Source organism: Delphinapterus leucas, chromosome 15, assembly GCF_059928025.1.
Source record: "Delphinapterus leucas isolate spDelLeu-1000000601 "Yukka" chromosome 15, BTC_Dleu_Yukka2, whole genome shotgun sequence".
NCBI classification, from domain to species: domain Eukaryota; kingdom Metazoa; phylum Chordata; class Mammalia; order Artiodactyla; family Monodontidae; genus Delphinapterus; species Delphinapterus leucas.
The window spans coordinates 57,741,851-57,765,257 of record NC_143143.1 but is presented as its reverse complement, the minus strand read 5'-3'; the positions used below and the strand labels follow the sequence as shown (position 1 = coordinate 57,765,257).

The 23,407-nt window shown below is 37.7% G+C and overlaps 1 pseudogene; it reads right to left on the bottom strand.

Moving 5' to 3' along the window:
• Positions 1-14,405: 14,405 nt before the first annotated feature.
• LOC111184444 (large ribosomal subunit protein eL27 pseudogene) lies at positions 14,406-15,238 on the bottom strand (annotated as a pseudogene).
• Between the last annotated feature and the right edge of the window lie 8,169 nt (positions 15,239-23,407).

The window sequence follows — 23,407 nt, the reverse complement described above, 5'->3', positions numbered from 1 at the left end:
CCTCTACAGCTCCGAAGCTCCCCCCCTCCGCCACCCACAGTCTCCACCCGCGAAGGGGCTTCCTAGTGTGTGGAAACTTTTCCTCCTTCACAGCTCCCTCCCACTGGTGCAGGTCCCGTCCCTATTCTTTTGTCTCTGTTTATTCTTTTTTCTTTTGCCCTACCCAGGTACGTGGGGGGTTTCTTGCCTTTTGGGATGTCTGAGGTCTTCTGCCAGCGTTCAGTAGGTGTTCTATAGGAGTTGTTCTACGTATAGATGTCTTTCTGGTGTATCTGTGGGGAGAAAGGTGATCTCCGCGTCTTACATTTCCGCCATCTTCCCCCTCTCCTCAATATCTGTTTTTATACATTTATACAGTACCTGTTTTATACATTCATCCCCTTGCTAAAGCTTTATGGTAGCCAGAGTTGTTTCCTGACCCCTTGATTTTGAGCATGATATTGTGACTTGCTGTGGCCAATGGGATGTTAGCAGACAGGACACAGGCAGAAGCTTGAAATGTGCATTTGTAGTTGGAGTTGTATCTGTGCACCTGCCTTTGCCATGAGAAGACCATTTCCTGGGTAACCACTAGACACGGAAGATATGGCAACACATAGAGCAGATCTAGACCTGGCCTATAGCTTGGAACCATGCTCAGCTGAGGCTGGCTTAGATAAGTCAACATGCAGATGTATATGAGAGTCAATGCTTATTGTTATATGCTACTGAATTTGGGAGATTGTCTTTTTTGCAGCTTGATTCTAGATTGGGCTGAATAATCACTTAGAAATATATTTTCAAGGCTTTATAATTTAAAATAAGCTCATATTTTAATTTATCTACTGCTTAAAATTCTGTATATGAAGTTTACTCTAAAAAAATAGATGTCTAATAGTTTATTTAAGTCCAAAATTTATTTTTTTCTAGATTCTGGCAGTTGGCCACTCAGGATATTTCTGTACATTGAACACACATAAAGTGATATAACTTAGAGATAAATAGTAGGATAGTGGTGAGGCTAAGTAGAGAAGACTAGTAGATATTAAATTCAACAAATATTTGTAGAATTCCTATGATATGCAAGGTACTTTTCTAGGTACTAGAAATACACAGATAAGAATCCCTGTCTTTGTGGAGCTTTCGTTCCTTCTACGTTGTTCATTAGATACAGGGGTCATTTCATTCCATAGCAGAATAATATTCTCAATATCAAACCATGGATTATGGGAATGAAATGGACACAAAGAATAAGGAAATATCATACCCACTGAGATTTTACTATGTAGAAGGGACCATTTACCATGAAGGGAAAAACTAAGAAATGAATGCAAGCCTGGGAAATAAGTAGCAATGTGTTTCAATCAAAATGGGGGAAGAATTTCTTCTGAAAAGTGGGAAACCTAAAAATATAAAAATCAAATCAGGGAGAGGATGTTGGTTTTTATTTCTTCTGGGATTTGACCTCAGGGACAAGAAGAAGAAGAGGAATGGACTCTAAATTGTTATTAATAATTATGGCCTCTTTCTCCTAGGTAGGACTGTCTTTCTAAGTAAATCAGAGACTCTTGTGTGCTAACCATACCTACATCCTCAAATATCCTCTGCTTCTGGATCTTTTTGCTTGAAGGGTTGTCGAGCTTTCCTAAGCAACCTGAGGGATCTATTTAAGCTATCCTCTTGACTGAGCAGTGCTGGTGCTGATTCTGCCCTTTTGCCACTCTTTTGCAGAAGTGAAAAAGTCAGATAATCCACTGGATATAGGTCTGGTTGACATGGTCACACATCTGAATATATGGAAGATTCTGGAAACAACAATGGCTTAAGGTAAAAATTTATTTCTTACTCACATAAATTTTTGGGCAGGCTGTCCACAGTTGGTATGGTGCTCCATGCTATCAGGGACTCTGGCTTCTTTTACTGTTGCTGCTGTACTTGTGGCCTTGACCTCTAGTCCAAGATAGCAGTATCTACATTCCAGGTAGCAAGATAAAGAAGAGGACAAAGAAGAAGAGCAAAAGGTATATTACAGCTGCTTTTAAGGAAGAGACAGCAGTTTCACTTACAGACATTTGGCTGGATTTTAAACATATTGCTTCTCTCAGCCATTAGGGAGGTTGAGAAATATAATCTTCATTTTGGGTAGCCACGTGTCCAGCCCCAAATTAGGGGATTTAACACAATGAAAGAAATGGTGAATGAATTAGTAGAATGAATTAGTAGAATAGACTAGGCTATGATATGGTACAAATAAACCTTAATATCTCAGTGGCTTAACATAACTATTTTTCACTCCAGAACCTAGGTTGATAGATATGCCACTATTTCTCAGCTGATTTATTTAGAAACTAGGGCCTCCAAGACAATTGTAACAAGGGAAGAGAAAGCATGGAGGGGAGGACACCAGCTCCTAAATGCCTCAACTTACAAGTAACATACATCATTTCTGCTCTCAGCCCCTTGGCCAGAACCAGGCACCTAGCCTCTACCTAACAGGGAGGGTGTGAAATGTGGAGAAGCATATGATTATTACCAATGAGCAAAAATATCTCTGCCTTATGGGTTAAAACTGTTGAATTTGATTAAAAATTATATATACAATGATTAATTTCTATAGCAAATTGAAATTCTCACTGAATCCTTTGTTAGTATTTAACATTCCTTTCTTCCTTCCAAATGGTTTACATGTAGCTTGGAGCCTCAGTTTCCTTCTATCCCTGACTGTCAATTTGGGCTTTTCTCTGTATATCCACAGTCTTAAAGAAAAGACATGGGATCTGATGCCAGATTTTCCTGTCTGACACAGAGGAGGTCTCCTTTTAAATGATAAAATAGCCTCCATTTATGTTGCTGCTTTTTCCTCTTTGTCTCTTCTATTGAAGGATCCAATTTAAAGTGTGTGCTTTTTGGCACCTGTTCTGTGCTCATTTTAAGATTTAATCAGCCCTCTGAACCTGCAGCATAACTGCCTCATAATGTCAAGTTAATATATTGAGATAGCTCAAACCCACCATTCTCAAGGGTGATTTTGTTTAAAAGTGAGTTGTAGTTGAGTTTCTAAACAACTGCCAAGCTTTCAAGGTACCAAAGTAAACATGATCCAAACAGACCCTGGAGACTTTGGTTAACTTGCATGTACTTTAAGAAAATAGAGGTTTTTATAATTTTTTAAAAAGTGAAGCTGAATTTTTTGATGTCCCTTTAAAATGTAATCCCATCATCCCCTATATTTCCAGGCACCCATAGCTGAATTTACAAATAAGGCAAATCAGCAGCTGATCACCCAGATTTACAAATAAGGCAAATTGGCAGCTGGTCACTAAGCTGTTTTATAGGAAGTTACCTTTCTTCCTCCTTTAAACCCTGAGCTCTTTCATTGGTCAAATAAATATCTTAAGAGCTACTCATTGCCTGCAGAATAAAGTCCAAATTCTCTACCCTGCAATCCAACACTTTCCATGATCAGTCTCCAATGTAATTTTCAAGTCTTATCTCCAACTACAGAACCCTTCCCTCTTTCATACAAGCATGCACCTTACTCATCAATCATATTTCACAGTTCACCTCTTGCAAATGTGTGAACTTGGCTATTTGTTGATGCTATTCCCTTAACCTGGAATGTTCTTCATTCCACATCCATGTATTAAAATCTCACCGCAATCAGTAACCTCTTCTAGTTCCTCTCAGTGTTGTTAAATGTCCCCTTTGTGAGACATGTTTATTGTCATAATTTCCTCATCCTGTCAAGCATCAAAAAATTTTTGTTCAGCTTCTACATGAGCTAAGTTCCTTAAAGTCAGGAAGCACACCTTCTGTTTCTCCTCTCTCCTTTGTTTCCATGAGCATTTACTGAGTACCTATTAAGTGTCTGGCACTGGGCTAGAGGCTCTGAGAATGACAAGTCAAGCACAAATTAGGCACTTAAGAAACCCATAGCAAAGACTGGATGCAATATTGAAGAAAGAAAAGAGAGGAAGTGAAGAAGAAGGTTAGAGATAACAACAAAATACATAATGGACCTAGAGAGTTATAATATCTGATAGAGAGTAATCTGTGGCATGCTGGTGTATGATAGAGTTTGAAGAGAGTTTAGAAGAAGGAGAAATCACTTCCAGCTTGGGAAAAACTTCATGGAGGAGCCTGACCAGGAATTTTGGAGATTCTTGGACAAGAAGAAATGATGTATAAGGCAAAGGCAAGGAAGTGGGGATGTTTAGTGACACTCAAAGGAAAGAGTAGATAGTTTTTAATGTAAAGTATTTTTGAAGGGAATCATCAGAGTCAGATAAAGATAGCTTGGGGATAAAATATCCCCAAATTCTGTTTTTCCAGAAGAAGGAATTTGGACTCAACAAGCACAGGAAACCACTGAGAGCTGTTGAGCTTTAGTGTGACATGACCAGTGCTCTTCTTGAGAATGTTAATCTGGCTTTGGCACAGGTTGGTTGGTGAAAGTAGAGGTCTCACTAATTCAGGAGCAAACCTAAGAGTCTGAACTAAGGCAGCAATAGCTGGCATGGAGGTGAGGTAGAGAATGGGTGAACTTGGGCAGAAGTGAAATCACCTGGACTTATGAACAAGGGAGATGTAGTAATCAGAGATGGCACTGAGATTTTCAGTGTAGAAGATTGCAAAAATGGTGGGGCTATCATTAGAGAGAAGCACCTAAGAGGTAGACCAGATTTGGGGGAAATTTGTGAGCATGAGAGGACAATGAAATCCAGATGGGGAGCCCTACATGCAGTAGAAAATGTGGACTGGAATTCAGAAAGAGGTCAGGGCTGGATGTATTTTTTGAAGAAAATATATTTGAAGAACAAATATTTGAAGAAAGTGGGTTTATTTTCAAATTTGGGGCAACACTATATGTTAGCATTTTACTACTGAAACGGCTATGCATTTAATTATTGGAACATCTTAATATGAACATTTAAATACATCTTTGCTGAGACTTATTATATGCACCATAAATTTCACCCACTTAAAGTGTTTTCTAGTTTATTCACAAGGTTGTGCAACCATCAACACCATGTAAAAAAATTTTTTTAACATCTTTATTGGAGTATAATTGCTTTACAATGTTGTGTTAGTTTCTGCTGTATAATGAAGTGAATCAGCTGTATGTATACATATATCCCCATATACCCTCCCTCTTGCATCTCCCTCCCACCCTTCCTATCCCACCCTTCTAGGTGGTCACAAAGCACCAAGCTGATCTCTCTGTGCTATGCAGCTGCTTCCCACTAGCTATCTATTTTAACACCATATAAATTTAGATTGTATTCATTACCTCTAAAAGAAAATCCATGCCCATTAGCAGTCATTCCCCATTCCTCCATTCCATGCCCCCCAGTCCAAGGCAACCACTAATTTACTTTCTGTCTCTATAGGTTTGCCTATTCTGGACTTTTCCTATAAAGAGAATAATACAATATGTGGTATTTTGTGACTGGCTTCTTTCGTTTAGCATATTTTCAAGGTTCAACAATGTTGTAGCGTGTATCATACTTAACTCCTTTTTATTGCTGAATAATGTTACATTGTTTGAAAATAAACATATTTTGCTTCTCCATACATCAGTTGATGGACATTTAGGTTGTTTCCACTTTTTGACTATTATGAATAATGCTGCTATAAACATTCATGTACAAGTTCTTGTGAGGATGTAAATGTTTTCATTTCTCTTGAGTATATACCTGGAGTGGAATTGCTGGGGGATATGCTAATTCTATGTTTCACATTTTGAGGAAAAAATTGTTTCCAAAGTGGTTGCACCATTTAAAGTTCCCACCAACAGTGTGCAAGTGTTCCAAATTCTTCACATCTTTGCCAACACATTTTATTGCCTGCTCTTTTTATTATAGCCATCCTAGGGGGCATGAAGTGGCATTTCATTGTAGTTTTTATTTGCATTTCTCTAATGAGTAATGCTGTCGTGTCTTTTTATGTGTTTATTGGCTATTTATATATCTTCTTTGGAGAAATATCTCTTCAAATTGTTTGCCAATTTAAAAATTGTGTTGTATTTTATTATTGAAGTATTCTTTTTATATTCTGGATATAAGTCCCTTATCAGACATATGATTTGATAATCCCCTCCCATATTATGGATTATCATTTCACTTTGTTAGTGGCAGCATTCATTTGCAGCACAGAAGTTGTGTTTTTCTTTTATTGTAGTCCAATGTAGTCCAATTTATGCATTTTTTCTTTCATTGCTTATGCTTTTGGTGTCATACCTAAGGAATAATTTCCAAGGTCACAAAAATTTACACCTATGATTTTTTTCTAAGATTTTTACAATTTTAGCTCTTACATTTAGGTCTATGATCCATTTCATGTTAATTTTTGTGTATGATGTGAGGTAAGGGTCCAAATACATTCTTTTGCATGTGGATTCCAGTAGTTTCAGGACAGTTTGTTAAAAGGACTATTCTTTTCCCAGTGTGAAATTAGCCTGACAGAGAAAGACAAACGCTGTATGATCTCACTTATATGTGAAATCTAAAAGAAAAAAAAAGTTGAACCCTTAGGAATAGAAAGTAGAATGTAATTACCAGGGGTTTGAGTGTAGGGGAGATGGGGAGATAGCAGTTGCTCCAGGGCTTACAATATACAGCTTACTTATTAAATTTACTTCAGATTTCATTAGCATAATTCCAATGAATTCAAAAAATGTTGCCCTATATAGCTCCATACCCTCTCCCCTTTTATTCCCCTTTTATTGTTGCACAAATTACATCTAAAAATACATTGCTATAATTATTAATTTATATAATTGTATGTCTTTTATAGAAACCAAGACAAGAAAGGAAAACAAATGTATTTATGTTTGTTGTATTAACCTTCTTATTTTCCATTTCTGGTTTTCTTAATTTAGTCCTATGGATTCCAGTTACCATCTGTTTTAATTAATTTTTTCACCCTAATGCATCTTGTTTCTACCTGCCTTCTGTTTGCTGTTATTGTTAAATATATCACATTTCTACATTTTACACATTCACTAATACAATTATATACATATTGCTTTATGCAATCACTCTTTAAAAGAAAGATAAGAGAATAAATATGCTATTATAATGTCTTTTATAATTATCTATACAATTACCTTTACTGGCACTCTATGTTTTTTGCTATGGCTTTAAAATACTGTCTAGAGTTATAAGCTTCCTCCTGAAGAACTTCCTTTAATATTTCTTATAAGGTAGGTCTGCTATCAATGAATTCTCTGCTTTTGTTTATCTGGTCATATCTTTCTTTTGCCACCATTTTTGAAAGATAGTTTTGCTGGCTATAATATTTTTGGTTGAAGGTTTTAACTTTCAGCACGTTGAATACGTTATCTCACTAACTTCTGGCCTCCACTCTTTCTGATGAGAAGTCAGCTGTTAATCTTATTGGCATCCTTTTTTATGTGATGAGTCATTTTTTCTTACTGTTTTCAAAATTTTTTCTTTATATTTGGATTTCAACAATTTGACTGTGATATATCTGGGTATAGATCTGTTTAGGTTTGCCTTACAGGAGTTTGTTGAGATTCTTGGATGTGTAGATTAATATATTTCATTAAATTTGGTCAGTATTCAGCCACTTTGAATGTTTTTTCTGCCCACCCCACTTTTTGCTTCCTCTTCTGGTACTCCCATTACATGTATGTGGATGCACTTATTGGTATTCTACATTTCTCCAAAGCTCTGTAAATTTTTCTTCAATATTTTTTCCCCTCTCTGTTCTTCAGATTATGTAGTATCTACTGATCTATCTTCTGGTTTTCTGATTCTTTATTTTACCAGCTCAAATCTACGGTTGAAACCTTTTAGTGAATTTTTCATTTTGGTTATTGTAATTTTTACCCTCACAATTTCCACTTGGTTCTATTTTATAATTTCTATTTTTTATTCATGTTCTCTATTTGATGGGGTATTATTTTTTCACATGTTCCTCTGGTTCTTTAGGCATGGTTCCTTTCAGTTCTTTCAACATATTTATAATAGTTACTTTGGAGTTTTTGTCTGCTTTGTCCATCATCTGGGCCTGTTCAAAGGTAATTTCTATTTGCAGTTGCTTTCTTCCTTATGTATAGGCCACACTTTCCTTTGTATGTCTCATAATTTTTTTTTAAAGTAGATATTTTAGATTATATAGCAACTCTGGATACTGACTCCTTTCCTCCTCTGGGGTTGACATTGTTGTTTGCTTTGATAGTTCATTTATTTGTTTAGTGACTTGGCTGGGCTAATTTTGTGATAGATTTCCCTTTCAGTGGGCAGCCTTTGATGTCCCTGCTCAGATTTTTTTATGGCTACCGAAGGGTTATCCTTGAATCCACATAAGCTACTTATCAGTCAAAGTTTGTGCTTAGGCCCCTTCAGCCAGTTAGATTTTTCTTTCTCTCTCTTTCTCTCTCTCTCTTTTTTTTGTATATGTGTGTAGGTTGGAGGTTGCTATCACTGTCCAGGGAATTTATGTTTTGATCCCATATTCAGCCAGAGGCTAGCTGCTTGGAAGTTCTTTATTTATCACTCCTGAAAGAACACAGCCTTAGCTTGAATACATTTGTCAAGACTTCTAGGGATGTGTGTGGTTTTATTTTTAATCCTGGCTGCTTAGAATTTCCTTTGAGTCAGAGTAGCTTATTGTATAGCCACTGTTTCATAAGAGGTTGTGCTTAAACACACTGTGCCTATGAGTCTTCTGCCCTTTGTTAATTAATCTGTGTGTGATTTGGGGAATGCTTACAAGTTTGATCCATGTCTACCTTTGATTGCTCTCCAGTGCATGTAGACTATGACATGTGCACAGCCTTCCTGACCTCCAGAGCCAACTTTGACCCCAGGAGTATTCTTCTTGGCTGTTTTACCCTGTTAAACTTCTGTTAAACTTTCTGTTAGACTTCTAGTCACTCTGCCACTTCATTTGTTGTTACCAGTATTGTGGAGCTGCCAGCCCCCTCTCAATTAGCTTTCGCAAAGGTCTCCTTGTTTTCAACAACACTCTTAAGCATGCATTTTTCCCTATTATCTTCCAAATAGTCCTCTTGGGCCATACTATGGAGCTTTTCGTTCTCCTGTCTCTTCCCCCGGAAAGAAATTTTGCACCACTGCACAGGACCTGGAGTAGGGAGAGTGGCCTATTTCTTTTGGAATGATACTCTTTCTATGTAAGTAGTATCAGGAAGGGTGGTAGCCTCTTGTATTCTTAGATTTCCCCTCTCAGCATGGAACCTCTACCTGATGAATGAGCAGGGGCAAGGGTAATTAAAGTCTCAGTATTTTCAACTTGCCACACCTAAAGCTTCCACTATACAAATAGGGTCTGTGTGGGGGGAAGAGCATCTCAGTCCTTTCATCCACACTCACCTAGAATATGGGGTTGGAGGAACATGAGGGCTAGAAGAACATGAGAAACACTGGAGACTTGCCCTACCCAGAGTGAAACTTTAGGAACTGAAGGAAAAGGAAACCCCTATCTTTTGACCACATTCACCTGCAATAGAGTTTCCATACAAAGAGATGAGGAAAGAGGGAGCAGGTCATGGCTCTTGCTGTTCTTACTGAGATTTTGTTGATTTTTTTCAGTGAATCTTTCTCCACTTACTGTGTGCCCTAAAGACAATTCCAGAGACTGCGAAATGTTTTTAAAAAATAATTCTTGCCACTTAACTTGCTGTTTTTCTGTGGAGAGGGTCTGCTAAGCTCTTTACTCTGCCATTCCTGAAGTCCCTAAGATCAAGTATCTTATATTATCAATCTTAATGCAAGCATGATCATGGAATCCTTGACTCTTTTCTTTCTCATACCCAAATGGCCAAGAAATCCTTTTGGTTCTACCTTGAAGATTTATCGAGGATTCAACCTCTTCTCACCTCCTCCACTACTATCATTCTTATCCAAGCCACCACCTCCTCTCACCTGTCAGAACCTCCTCCTTTGAGTTGTTTCTACTCTTTCTTTCCTGCTTTCTGTTCTTGACACAGTAACCAGGGTGATCCTTTAGAAGCATAAATTATCAGAGGAGCTGAATAGACATTTTTCAAAAGAAGATACACAGATGACGAACAGACACATGAAAAGACGTTCAACATCACTAATTATTAGGAAAATGCAAATAAAAACCACAATGAGATGTCACCTCATGCATGTTAGAATGGCTATTGTCAAAAAGGCAAGGAACACTCCCTCACACCGTGCACAAAAAATAAACTCAAAATGGCTTAAAAACTTAAATGTAAGACATGACACCATAAAACTCCTAGAAGAGAACATAGGGAAAACATTATCTGACATAAATTGTACCAATGTTTTCTTTGGTCAGTTGCCCAAGGCAATGGAAATAAAACCAAAACTAAACAAATGGGACCTAATCAAACTTATGAGCTTTTGCACAGCAAAGGGAAGTATAAACAAAATGAAAAAGCAACCTATGGACTGGAAGAAAACTTTTGCAAATGATGTGACCAACAAGGGCTTAATTTTCAAAATATACACACAGCTCATACAACTTAATAATAAAAAAAATAAACAACCCTATCAAAAAATGGGCAGAAAGCCTAAATAGACATTTCTCCAAAGAAGACATACATATGGCCAATAGGCACATGAAAAGATGCTCAGCATCACTATTAGAGAAGCACAAATCAAAACTAAAATGAAGTATCACCTCACACCAGTCAGAATAGCCGTCATTAAAAATCTACAAATAACAAATTCTGGAGAGGGTGTGGAGGAAAGGGAAGCCTCCTACACTGTTGGTGAGAATGTAAATTGGTGCAGCCACTATGGAAAACAGTATGGAGGTTACTTTAAAAACTGAAAATAGAGATACCATATGCTCCAGAAATCCTACTTCTGGGCATATATCTAGAGAAAACTAATTTGAACATATACATGCACCCTAATGTCTATAGCAGCACTATTTACAATAGCCAAGACATGGAAGCAGCCTATGGACAGATGAATGGGTAAAGAAGATGTGGGGTATATATATATATATATATATATATATATATATACACACACACACACACACACAATAGAGTATTAACTATGAAAAAGAATGAAATAATGCTATTTTCAGCAACATGGATGGATCTAGAGATTATCATACTAAGTGAAGTAAGTCAGAAAGAGAAAGACAAATACCACATGATATCACTTACATGTGGAATCTAAAATGTGATACAAATGAACTTATTTACAATACAGAAACAAATTCACAGACATAGAAAGCAAACATGTTTACCAAAGGGGAAAGGGGATGGGGGAGGGATAAATTAGGAGTTTGGGATTCAAAGATACAAACTACTATATATAAAATAGATAAACAACCAGGTCCTCCTGTGTAGCACAGGGAACTATATTCAATATCCCGTAATAAACCATAGAGGAAAAGTATATGAAAAAGATATATATATATGACTTTGCTGTACACCAGAAACTAACACAACATGGTAAGTCAACTATACCTCAATTTAAAAAAGGCAAGAAATTACAAGGGTTGGAGAGAATGTGGAGTAAAGGGAATCCTCATACACTGTTGGTGGGAATGTAAATTGGTGCAGCCACTATGGACAACAGTATAGAGATTCCTCAAAAAATTAAGAATAGAACTAACATATGATCCAGCTATTCCAATTCTGGGTATTTATCTGATGAATACTAAAACACTAATTTGAAAAGGTATATGCACCCCTATGCTCATTGTAGCTTTATTTACAATAACCAAGATATGGAAACAATCAATTGATGAATGGATAAAGAAGAAGTGATACACACATGTATAAACACACACAATAGAATACTACTCAGCCATTAAAAAGGTGAAATCTTGCCATTTGTGACAAGATGGATGGACCTTGAGGGTCCTTGCTCAGTGAAATAAATCAGACAGAGAAATACAAATACAATATGGCTTCACTCATATGTGGAATATAAAAAACAAAACCAACCAACCAAACAAACAAACAAACAAATAACTCAAATAAATGAACAAACAAAACTAAATAAAAGCAAACACATAGATACAAAGAACAGAGTGGTGACTCCAGAGTGGGTGGGGGTGGAGAAATGGGTAAAGGGTATCAGCTGTATGGTGATGGATAGAAAGTAAATTTTGGTGGTGAGCACACTGTAATGTATATAGAAGTCTAAATATAATGTACACATGAAACTTATATAGTGTTATAAACCAATGTTACCTCAATTTTTAAAAAATGTAAAAAAAATTAAAAAAATGAAAATACAAATTAGATCAAGCCATTCCTCTGCAAGGACCCCTCTTGATCTGACCCTGCATTACATCTCTGATCTCCCCTTCTTTTGTTCACTCCACTTCAGGCAATCTGCCCCTCACTAACACTCCTCCAATGATCTGCTTTGTTAACCCCCCACTTCAAGTAATTTCTCAATGCAATCTTCCTGAAGAGACCTATTCTGACAAACTTTTACACTGTAACATTCCACCTTCCCCTGCAGCACTCCTGATCCTTCTTCCCTGCTCTACTTTTTTTCTTTTTTTCCATGATGCTTACCATTTCAAACATGTAATATCACTTATTTATTATAATGATTGTTTCTTATCTATTCCCCTCATTGGACTATGAGCTACATTAGGGCAGGAATGTTTATCTTTGTACACTGTTGCATCTTTAGCACTTGGAACACTGCCTGGAACAAAGCAGATGCTCATAAAATATTTGTTGAATTAATATATTCACAAATTCTGATTAGTTATGTGGACAACATGGCTGAATATAATTTGAGCAATAAGTAAGATAGGGGATGAATTTTGGTCCTGTGTTCAAAATAAATTTGGGGTTTACTTAATGTAGCCTTAGGACACATTTCAGATGCTTGGTGTGGGAAAAGTGGGAATTGCCCATTGGTGTTCCCAGAAAAATACCAAAGGCAAAAAAATTGGTTGTTACAGTCTCAGGCAGGTGGGTGTGGGACTTCCCTATCACTCTGCACATCACCTCTTGACTGACGGTTTAGTAGTTAAACCAAATATGTTAAGAGAACAAAAAAGTAGAGATCATTGGAGGGGGAGTGATGTGGCTGCCTCACTTGAAATGGTTTCCTTCTTTTTGATACACTTCCAGCTCCTCTCTACCCCTGTATTTACCCTATCCCAGGGGAGATGGAATGATGTGGCTGGTTGCTAAATTTAGGAAGAATAAACTGGGCTTGCTCAGCTAAGCACCTCTAGTTTTCCTCTAGGGAGAGAGCCTGCCTGCAGCTACCAGTTCTCCTCTGCTCCTTTGAGCCATAAGTCTTAGCCACACCTCTCTATCCAGATAGGGAAACCTATTCTAGTCAACCTGGGAGGAGTTAGTCAGACTTCTGTAATTCAGTTAACAGGTCCATTTCACAATAAACTGTGTTCTACAATAACTTAGCATTTTTAAGTAATAAGGGTGATATTTCAGGCCTTCAAATGCTACTCCTTTGTCTTAATTCTCAAATTGTCGAGAACTCAGGAGGGAGAGAAAGGTGCAATTCATGAGCTTCTTGAAAGACCTCCAGAATTTTGCTTTCATCATATTTGCCAGAACTGACCCATATGGCCACCCTGGCAACAGGGATAGATGAGAAAGTGCTTTTTGGGGGCTTTTCCAGCCTCTCTGTTGGGAGGCAGAAAGAGAGAAGAGACTTGGAATGGCTGTACCTGTCACAGAAGTCATCGAGAGTATCATTCCTGAGACCAACCACATCAGCATCACCTGAGAGCTTGTTAGAAATGCAGACCGCTGAGCCCTAGCTTAGATCTACTGAATCAGAGACTGCATTTTAACAAGATTCCCAGGTTATTCATGTGCACACTAACATTTAAGAAGCACTGCCTAGGTCAGGAGCCCACAAATTATACCCTGTGGACCAAATCTAGCCTGTCTTTGTAAATAAAGTTTTATTGGAACACAGACATGCCTACATGTTCATGTATTATCTATGGCTGCCCCTGGGCTAAAGTGCCAGAGTTAAGTAATTGTAACAGAGACCACATGGCCTGAAAAGCATAAAATATCTCACCCTTTGCAGGAAAAGTTTGCTATCTCCTGGTTTGGATTGGGTTAAGAGCTGAAAGCACAGTTCAGTTGACAATACTGGGGAGACATTGACAAAGAAAAGGTAAAGATGAACTTTTCTTCAGAATGTGAAAAATATGAGAGTACTGAAGGATAAAAGGTAAGAGCCAGTACTGAGGGAGACACTGATAGGAAGAAAGGCAGGATGAGATCCTGGGGGAGAAGCAGCATGGAGTCAGTGTTACTGAACTCAGGTTCGACTGCTTGCCACTCAAAAGCCAAAACTCGAGTGGCAAGTGTTGGTTGGAAAGGAAAGATTGCTTTATTCAGGAGGCTGGCAACCTGGGGAGAAGGTGGACTCATGTCTAAAAGCTAAATCCCAAGATTTGCTCTACCATGAAAGTTTTTTTTTTTTTTGTATTTTTGTATTTTTAATGACTGAAACAAGACAGACCTAAAACCGCAGCTTCTGAAAGAACCATTTGTTCTTGCCAGTCTTGTATCTCTCCTCAAACTTGACCTTGGCCTCTCGTCAGGCCTTGTGTTTGAGAGCAGGGTCTCTGAAGACATCCTTGTTGACAACAGTTTTGTCCAAGGGGATATCCACAGAGTACCATGTAGGCATGAGGTGATTATAATTATAAACTTTCACAAAAGACTTGATCTTTGACCTCTTGGCAATTTTCTTCTTGCGCATGGCAGCTGCCACTTTGCAGGGATAGCGATCAATTCCAGCCACCAGAGCATGCCTGTAGGGTCGGTCTGAGGTGCCATCATCAATGTTCTTTACGATGACTGCTTTGCGTCCGGAGTAGCAACCGGCCAGGACCAGAACCACCTTCCCGGGTTTCATGAACTTGCCCATGTTGGCAGCAACCTCTCGGGCCTACAGCAGAGGAAGCTACCATGAAAATTTTTAAAGGAAGAATTATTTGAGGAGGGGGTCAAGGTCTACATTATCTTCCACTGCGTGCAGACTTTCTTCTCATTGGTTGATGATGAGGTAACAGGGCAGTGTTCCAGGAATCTTGTGCTCAACCTGAAGTTACCATCCTCCACATGGGTGGGAGCCTTAGTTCCTGCAGAAGAGCTCAAAGGTATTGTTATGTATATTCCTTGAGTAGGAACCAGGACCTTGCTTTATTGCTGCACTAGTTTCTGGACTGCTTCTCCTTTGTTTCTCCACCCTTTCCCTTCCCTGATTAGCAACTGTTTGAATCTGCCCTTTGGAACTCAGGGAAGGTCAAGGAAGCTGAATGAAGCTTATTTCCTACAAACAAGAAGTGGGGACACTAAAATGATTTGTACCCAGGAGGGCCCCACAGAGCCCAGCTCCATTTCATGATGATGGAAGAACTTGGGGAAAAGATGGAAGGACAGGGGTTGGGTGAGAATCCAGGTAATTCAGGTAAAAAGGGGAGAGTTGACAGGCTCTTGGTTAGTTGGCTTTGGCATTTTGAATTTTATACAACGCCTAGCACACAACCTAACATCTGGTGGGCATCAATGTTTTTTTGGATTGAAAAAGGCATCCGCCCAGTATGTAACTTGAGGCTCCCCACAGAGCACTTTGCTTTCAAACTCCAGGACCATGTACCTGCCGGGTAGGAAAGGACCTGAATAGTCTTATTCCCGCTACACAGCTAAGAAATTGTGACATGAGAGGGTTGGTGACTATCCTGAAGTCATCAAGCCAGGAGGCTGTCTCCAGCTGGGTCTGGAACCCAGGCCTCTCTGCCCAAGACCTTTCTCACTTGGAGGCTGCATGAGAACTGCAGAGCCTGGAGGCTGGGTTTTCCACATGGGAGAACTTACTGTTAGTTTATGTTGGCTGTGAAAAACTCCAATTATTTTGTTAACAAATCAAAACATGATGTGAATATAGTTTCCTGTGCTATACAATAAATCTTTGTGTTTATCTTGTAATAACTTATAATGGAAAAGAATAAAAAGAAAGAATATAGATATATACATTAAATATGTATCACTTTGCTGTCCTCCTAAAACTAACACAATGTTGTAAATCAACTGTACTTCAATTTAAAAAAAACTCACTAAAATGAGGAGGCCTCTGATTTTGTGATACCTGTGCCCAGAAGCAAGGTTGCATTTCTGCACCAGACTGAGCTTTTGCTGGAATGTGAGGTGGGGTAACAGCCAGAAAGAGAGGAGATGGGAATTTCTGCTGAATGCCTGGGCCTCAGGAGTACCAGGGTTGACAGGAAGGGAGGATGCCAGAGGTGGTCTTGGTGGCCCTTCTCCTTTTTTGGGGGCCCATCCTCTCCTCTCCTTTTCCCCAAACATCCTCTGACCTGAACTGTTTCCCCAGCTGCCTGAGGCCTCTTCCCAAGGGCCTAAGCTCCAGTGCATGCTCTGATTGAGAGCATTGAGTCTTAATTACTCTTCCCAGACCCCATCCAAACTTCTCTGGGCTATGTCCCACCTCTTCAGGAACATTTCCTAAAGCACTCATCCAAGCTGGCTTTGCCTGGCTGGGTTCCCTGAAAGCAGAGCCTGAACATGCTTGGGTGCAGGTGGCTTATTTTGGAGACAATCAATCCCAGGAAGCAGGACTTGGGGAAATGGGAGGTGGTAAAGAAGGAGGAAAAGCCATATAAAATACTGTTAAGGTTGCTCTTGTGAGAAATGAGGCTCCATTTCACCAATAAGCATGCAGAAATCTCCCAGACCATCCATCCAAAGGACAGGAGATGGGAGAACTTATACTTCAACTTCTGCAGGGATTATTCCCAGGGACCTTGACTACCCCAAACATCTGGACTACATTTGCCCACAGACTTCTGAGGCTCTGATGAAGGCCCCAAGTGTTGGCCCCGTGGGTGGGGGTGGGCTTGAGCTAGGATGCTGACAATTAAGTCTGAACTTGAACAGAGCTGTCCAGTACCCCTGGAGCAGAGATCAAAGGTGGGAGAGAGGATGTGACATGGGCACCAGAAGCATATTCATTATGAAGCTATGTTATAGAGGCATATGAACTCAACTTCCTGGTGAAATGAACCTTGCATCAGTACAAACTAAGCCTGTCTATTTCCAGTAAAATTATCTGCCTGGAACTGTATTGTGTTTAGTATTTTATTAAAACTACAGAGCTAGGAACACTAACACTTTAGTTGTTATTTGGCTGGGGTATCTTTTTCTATACTTTCCATTACAATATTTTTGTGCCTTACATATTGGGTGTAACTAATATGTTGGATTGGAAAACAATCCAGTTTTGTTTAGTTTTTTATTATTATCCCGTTGTATTTTATTTATTTCTTTATACAGCAGGCTCTTATTAGTCATCCATTTTATACACATCAGTGTATACATGTCAATCCCAATCTCCCAATTCATCACACCCCCACCACCACCCCTCACTGCTTTCCTCCATTGGTGTCCATACTCTTCTCTACATCTGTGTCTCAATATCTGCCCTGCAAACTGGTTCATCTGTACCATTTTTCTACGTTCCACATATATGTGTTAATATACAATATTTGTTTTTCTCTTTCTGACTTACTTCATTCTGTATGACAGTCTCTAGATCCATCCATGTCTCTACAAATGACCCAATTTCGTTCCTTTTTATGGCTGAGTAATATTCCACTGCATATATGTACCACATCTTCTTTATCCATTTGTCTGTTGATGGGCATTTAGGTTGCTCTCATGACCTGGCTATTGTAAACAGTGCTGCAATGAACATTGGGGTGCATGTGTCTTTTTGATTTATGGTTTTCTCTGGGTATATGCACAGTAGCAGGATTGCTGGGTCATATGGTAATTCTATTTCTAGTTTTTAAAGAAACCTCCATACTGTTCTACATAGTGGCTGTATCAATTTACATACCCAGCAACAGTGCAAGAGGGTTCCCTTTTGCTCACACCCTCTCCAGCATTTGTTGTTTGTAGATTTTCTGATGATGCCCATTCTAACTGGTGTGAGGTGACACCTCATTGCAGTTTTGATTTGCATTTCTCTAATAATTAGTGATGTTGAGCAGCTTTTCATGTGCCTCTTGGCCATCTGTATGTCTTCTTTGGAGAAATGTCTATTTAGGTCCTCTGCCCATTTTTGGATTGGGCTGTTTGTTTTTTAACTATTGAGCTGCATGAGCTGTTTATATATTTTGGAGATTAATTCTTTGTCTGTTGATTCATTTGCAAATATTTTCTCCCATTCTGAGGGCTGTCTTTTCATCTTCGTTATGGTTTCCTTTGCTGTGAAAAAGCTTTTAAGTTTCATTAGGTCCCATTTGTTTATTTTTGTTTTTATTTCCATTACTCTAGGACGTGGATCAAAAAAGATCTTGTGATTTACGTCAAAGAGTGTTCTTCCTATGTTTTCCTCTAATAGTTTTACAGTGTCTGGTCTTACATTTAGATCTCTAATCCCTTTTGAGTTTATTTTTGTGTATGGTGTTAGGGAGTGTTCTAATTTCATTCTTTTACATGTAGCTGTCCAGTTTTCTCAGCACAACTTATTGAAGGGACTGTCTTTTCTCCATTGTATATCCTTACCTCCTTTGTCATAGATTAGTTGACCATAGGTGCATAGATTTACCTCTGGGCTTTCTGTCTTGTTCCATTGATCTATGTTTCTGTTTTTGTGCTAGTACCATATTGTCTTGATTACTGTAGGTTTGTAGTATAGTCTGAAGTCAGGGAGTCTGATTCCTCCAACTCTGTTTTTTTCCCTCAAGAATGCCTTGGCTATTCGGGGTCTTTTGTGTCTCCATACAAATTTTAAAATGCCATTGGTAATTTTATAGGGATTGCATTGAATCTGTAGATTGCTTTGGGTAGTATAGTCATTTTCACAATATTGATTCTTCCAAGTCAAGAACATGGTATATCTCTCCATCTGTTAGTATCATCTTTAATTTCTTTCATCAGTGTCTTATAGTTTTCTGCATACAGGTCTTTTGTCTCCTTAGGTATGTTTATTCCTAGGTATCTTAGTCTTTTTGTTCAGTGGTAAATGAAGTGTTTCCTTAATTTCTCTTTCATATTTTTCATCATTAGTGTATAGAAAGGCAAGAGATTTCTGTGCATTAATTTTGTACCCTGCAACTTTTCTGGTGGCATTTTCAGGATTCTTTATGTGTAGTATCATGTCATCTGCAAACAGTGACAGTTTTACTTCTTTTCCAATTTGTATTCCTTTTATTTCTTTTTCTTCTCTGATTGCTGTGGCCAGGACTTACAAAACTATGTTGAATAATAGTGGTGAGAGTAGACATCCTTGTCTTGTTACTGATCTTAGAGGAAACGCTTTCAGTTTTACACCATTGAGAATGATATTTGCTTTGGGTTTGTTGTATATGGCCTTTATTATGTTGAGGTACGTTCCTTCTAGGTCCACTTTCTGGAGAATTTTTATCATAAATCGGTGTTGAATTTTGTCAGAAGCTTTTCCTGCATCTATTGAGATGATCATATGGTTTTTCTTCTTCAATTTGTTAATATGGTGTATCACATTGATTGATTTGCATATATTGAAGAATCATTCAATCCCTGGGAGAAATCCCACTTGATCATGTTGTATGATCCTTTTAAGGTGTTGTTGGATTCTGTTTGCTAGTATCCTGTTGAGGATTTTTGCATCTATATTCATCAGTGATATTGACCTGTAATTTTCTTTTTTTGTAGTATCTTTGGTTTTGGAGTCAGGGTGATGGTGGCCTCATAAAATGAGTTTGGGAGTGTTCCTTCCTCTGCAGTTTTTTGGAAGAGTTTGAGAAGGATGGGTGTTAGCTCTTCTCTAAATGTTTGATAGAATTCACCTGTGAAGCCATATGGTCCTGGACTTTTGTTTGTTGGAAGATCTTATATCACAGTTTCAATTTCATTACCTGTGATTGGTCTGTTCATATTTTCTATTTCTTCCTGGTTCAGTCTTGGAAGGTTTTACCTTTCTAAGAGTTTGTCCATTTCTTCCAGGTTGTCCATTTTATTGGCATAGTGTTGCTTGTAGTAGTCTCTTTGGATGCTTTATGTTTCTGCAATGTCTGTTGTAACTTCTCCTTTTTCATTTCTAATTTTATTGATTTCAGTCCTCTCCCTCTTTTTCTTGAGGAGTATGGCTAATGGTTTATCAATTTTGCTTGTCTTCTCAAAGAACCAGCTTTTAGTTTTATTGATCTTTGCTATTGTTTTCTTTGTTTCTATTTCATTTATTTCTGCTCTGAGGTTTATGATTTCTTTCCTTCTGCTAACTTTGGGTTTTGTTTGCTCTTCTTTCTCTAGTTCCTTTAGGTGTAAAGTTAGATCGTTTATTTGAGATTTTTCTTGTTTCTTGAGGTAGCTTTGTATAGCTATAAACTTTCCTCCTAGAACTGCTTTTGCCGCATCCCATAGGTTTTGGATCATCGTGTTTTCATCGTCATTTGTGTCTAGGTATTTTTTGATTTCCACTTTGATTTCTTCAGTGATCTCTTGGTTATTAATATCATATTGTTTATCCTCCATGTGTTTGTGTTTTTTACGTTTTTTCCCCTGTAATTGATTTCTAATCTCATAGTATTGTAGTCAGAAAAGATGCTTGATATTATTTCAATTTTCTTAAATTTATTGAGGCTTGATTTGTGATCTATCCTGGAGAATGTTCCGTGCGCACTTGAGAAGAAAGTGTAATCTGCTGTTTTTGGATGGAATATCCTATGAATATCAATTAAGTCTATCTGGTCTATCATGTCATTTAAAGCTTGTGTTTCCTTATTAATTTTCTGTTTGGATGATCTGTCCATTGGTGTAAGTCAGGTGTTAAAGTCCCCCATTATTACTGTGTTACTGTCAATTTCCTCTTTTATAGCTGTTAGCAGTTGCCTTATGTATTGAGGTGCTCCTATGTTGGGTGCATATATATTTATAATTGTTATATCTTCTTTTTGAATTGATCCCTTGATCATTATGTAGTGTCCTTCCTTGTCTCTTGTAACATTCTTTATTTTGAAGTCTGTTTTATCTGATATGAGTATTACTACTCCAGCTTTCTTTTGATTTCCTTTTGTATGGAATATCTTTTGCCATCCCCTCACTTTCAGTCTGTATGTGTCCCTAGGTCTGAAGTGGATCTCTTGTAGACAGCATATATATGGGTCTTGTTTTTTAATCCATTCAGCGAGCCTGTGTCTTTTGGTTGGAGCATTTAATCCATTCACGTTTAAGGTAATTATCTATATGGATGTTCCTATTACCATTTTCTTAATTGTTTTGGGTTTGTTTTTGCAGGTCCTTTTCTTCTCTTGTGTTTCCCACTTAGAAAAGTTCCTTTAGCATTTGTTGTAGCACTGGTTTGTTGGTGCTGAATTCTCTTAGCTTTTGCTTGTCTGTAAAGCTATTGATTTCTCCATCGAATCTGAATGAGATCCTTGCTGGGTAGAATAATGTTGGTTGTAGGTTCTTCCCTTTCATCACTTTAAGTATATCATGCCACTCCCTTCTGGCTTGTAGAGTTTCTGCTGAGAAATCAGCTGTTAACCTTAAGGGAGTTCCCTTGTATGTTGTCATTTTTCCCTTGCTGTTTTCAATATTTTTTCTTGGTTTTTAATTTTTGCTGATTTGATTACTACGTGTCCTGGTGTTTTTCTCCTTGGGTGTATCTGGGACTCTCTTAGCTTCCTGGACTTGGGTGGCTATTTCCTTTCTCATGTTAGGGAAGTTTTTGACTATAATCTCTTCAAATATTTTTTCAGGTCCTTTATCTCTCTCTTCTCTTGCTGGGACCCCTATAATGTGAATGTTGTTGCATTTAATATTGTCCCAGAGGTCTCTTAGGCTCTCTTCATTTCTTTTCCTTCTTTTTTCTTTATCACAGCAGTGAATTCCACCATTCTGCCTCCAGGTCACTTATCCGTTCTTCTGCCTCAGTTATTCAGCTATTGGTTCCTTCTAGTGTATTTTCATTTCAGTTATTTTATTGTTCATCTGTTTGTTTGTTCTTTAATTTTTCTAGATCTTTATTAAACATTTCTTGCATCTTCTCAATCTTTGCCTCCATTCTTTTTCTGAGGTCCTGGATTATCTTCACTATCATTATTCTGAATTTTTTTTCTGGAAGGTTGCCTATCTCTACTTCATTTCATTTTTTATCTGGGGTTTTATCTTGTTCCTTCAACTGGTACATAGCCCTCTGCCTTTTCATCTTGTCTATTTTTCTATGAATGTGGTTTTTGTTCCACAGGCTGCATTATTGTAGTTCTTGTTGCTTCTGCTCAATCCAGCTTTTTTTTTACATAATATTTTTTTACTTTATGTTCATTTATTATTTTATTTGTATAATTGCATTTTTCTACCATTTTATTTGGGCCATTTTATTTATTCCAATTTTTCTATTTTTTTCTCATTCTTGTCAACTTTTGGCTTGGTACGGGTTTTTACTTCCCTTTATTTTATTTTCCCCTCAGTTTTGAAGTTATATGCTCTATTCTTTTATCCTCCTTATAGAAATTTTAACATGCATATTACCTCAACAAAATCTGCAATTAATCATGAACTTTACACTCCTTCTGAGCAATACAGTTATCTTTGAGCTCTTTTACTCTGACATTTGCCTCCCTACTTATCCAGAAATTTAGTTCTGTATTCTTATTTGGCACAAAACTCAGGAGTTAATACGATTATTGCTTTTTTTCACATCAATTTCTGTTTAGATTTGCCCACATTGTTTTTTTCATTCTCCTTGTGCTTTCATTCCTCTTGTATTGCAGACCTTCCTCCAGGGATCATTTCCTTCTATTGGAAGTGTGTCCTTGAAAAGTTCTTTTAATGAATATCTACTGGTAGTGCATGTTCTAAACTCATTTTTATCTGGACATTCTTATTTTGCCTTCATTGTTTACTATAGAATTATACAGACATACTTCAGAGGTAGTATGGTTTCCAGATCACCACAATAAAGTGATTCATACAAATTTTTAGGTTTCCCAGTACATGTAAAAATTATGTTTACACAATGCTTTAGTCAATTAAGAGTGTGCAACAGCATTATGTCCAAAAGAATGTACATATATTAATTTAAAAATACTTCATTGCTAAAAAATGCTAGTCATCCTCTGAGCCTTAGCAAGTTGTAGTAGTAACATCAAAGATCACTGATCACAGATCACCATAACAAATATAATAATGAAAATGTTTGAAATATTTCAAGAATTACCAAAATGTGATACAGAGACATGAAGTGAACAAATGCTGTTGTAAAAATGACATCAATGATTTGTTGTATGCTGGGTTGCCGCAAAACTTTAATTTGTAGAAAAGCACAACATCTGTGAAGTGTGATAAAGAAAAGTGCAATAAAGTGTGGTATACCTGTAATTAAAGTAATTTAAAAATATGTTTTGGGGTATGTATTACTGCTTTATTCCTACCCCCTATACATTCATTACTTTGTCGTTTTAC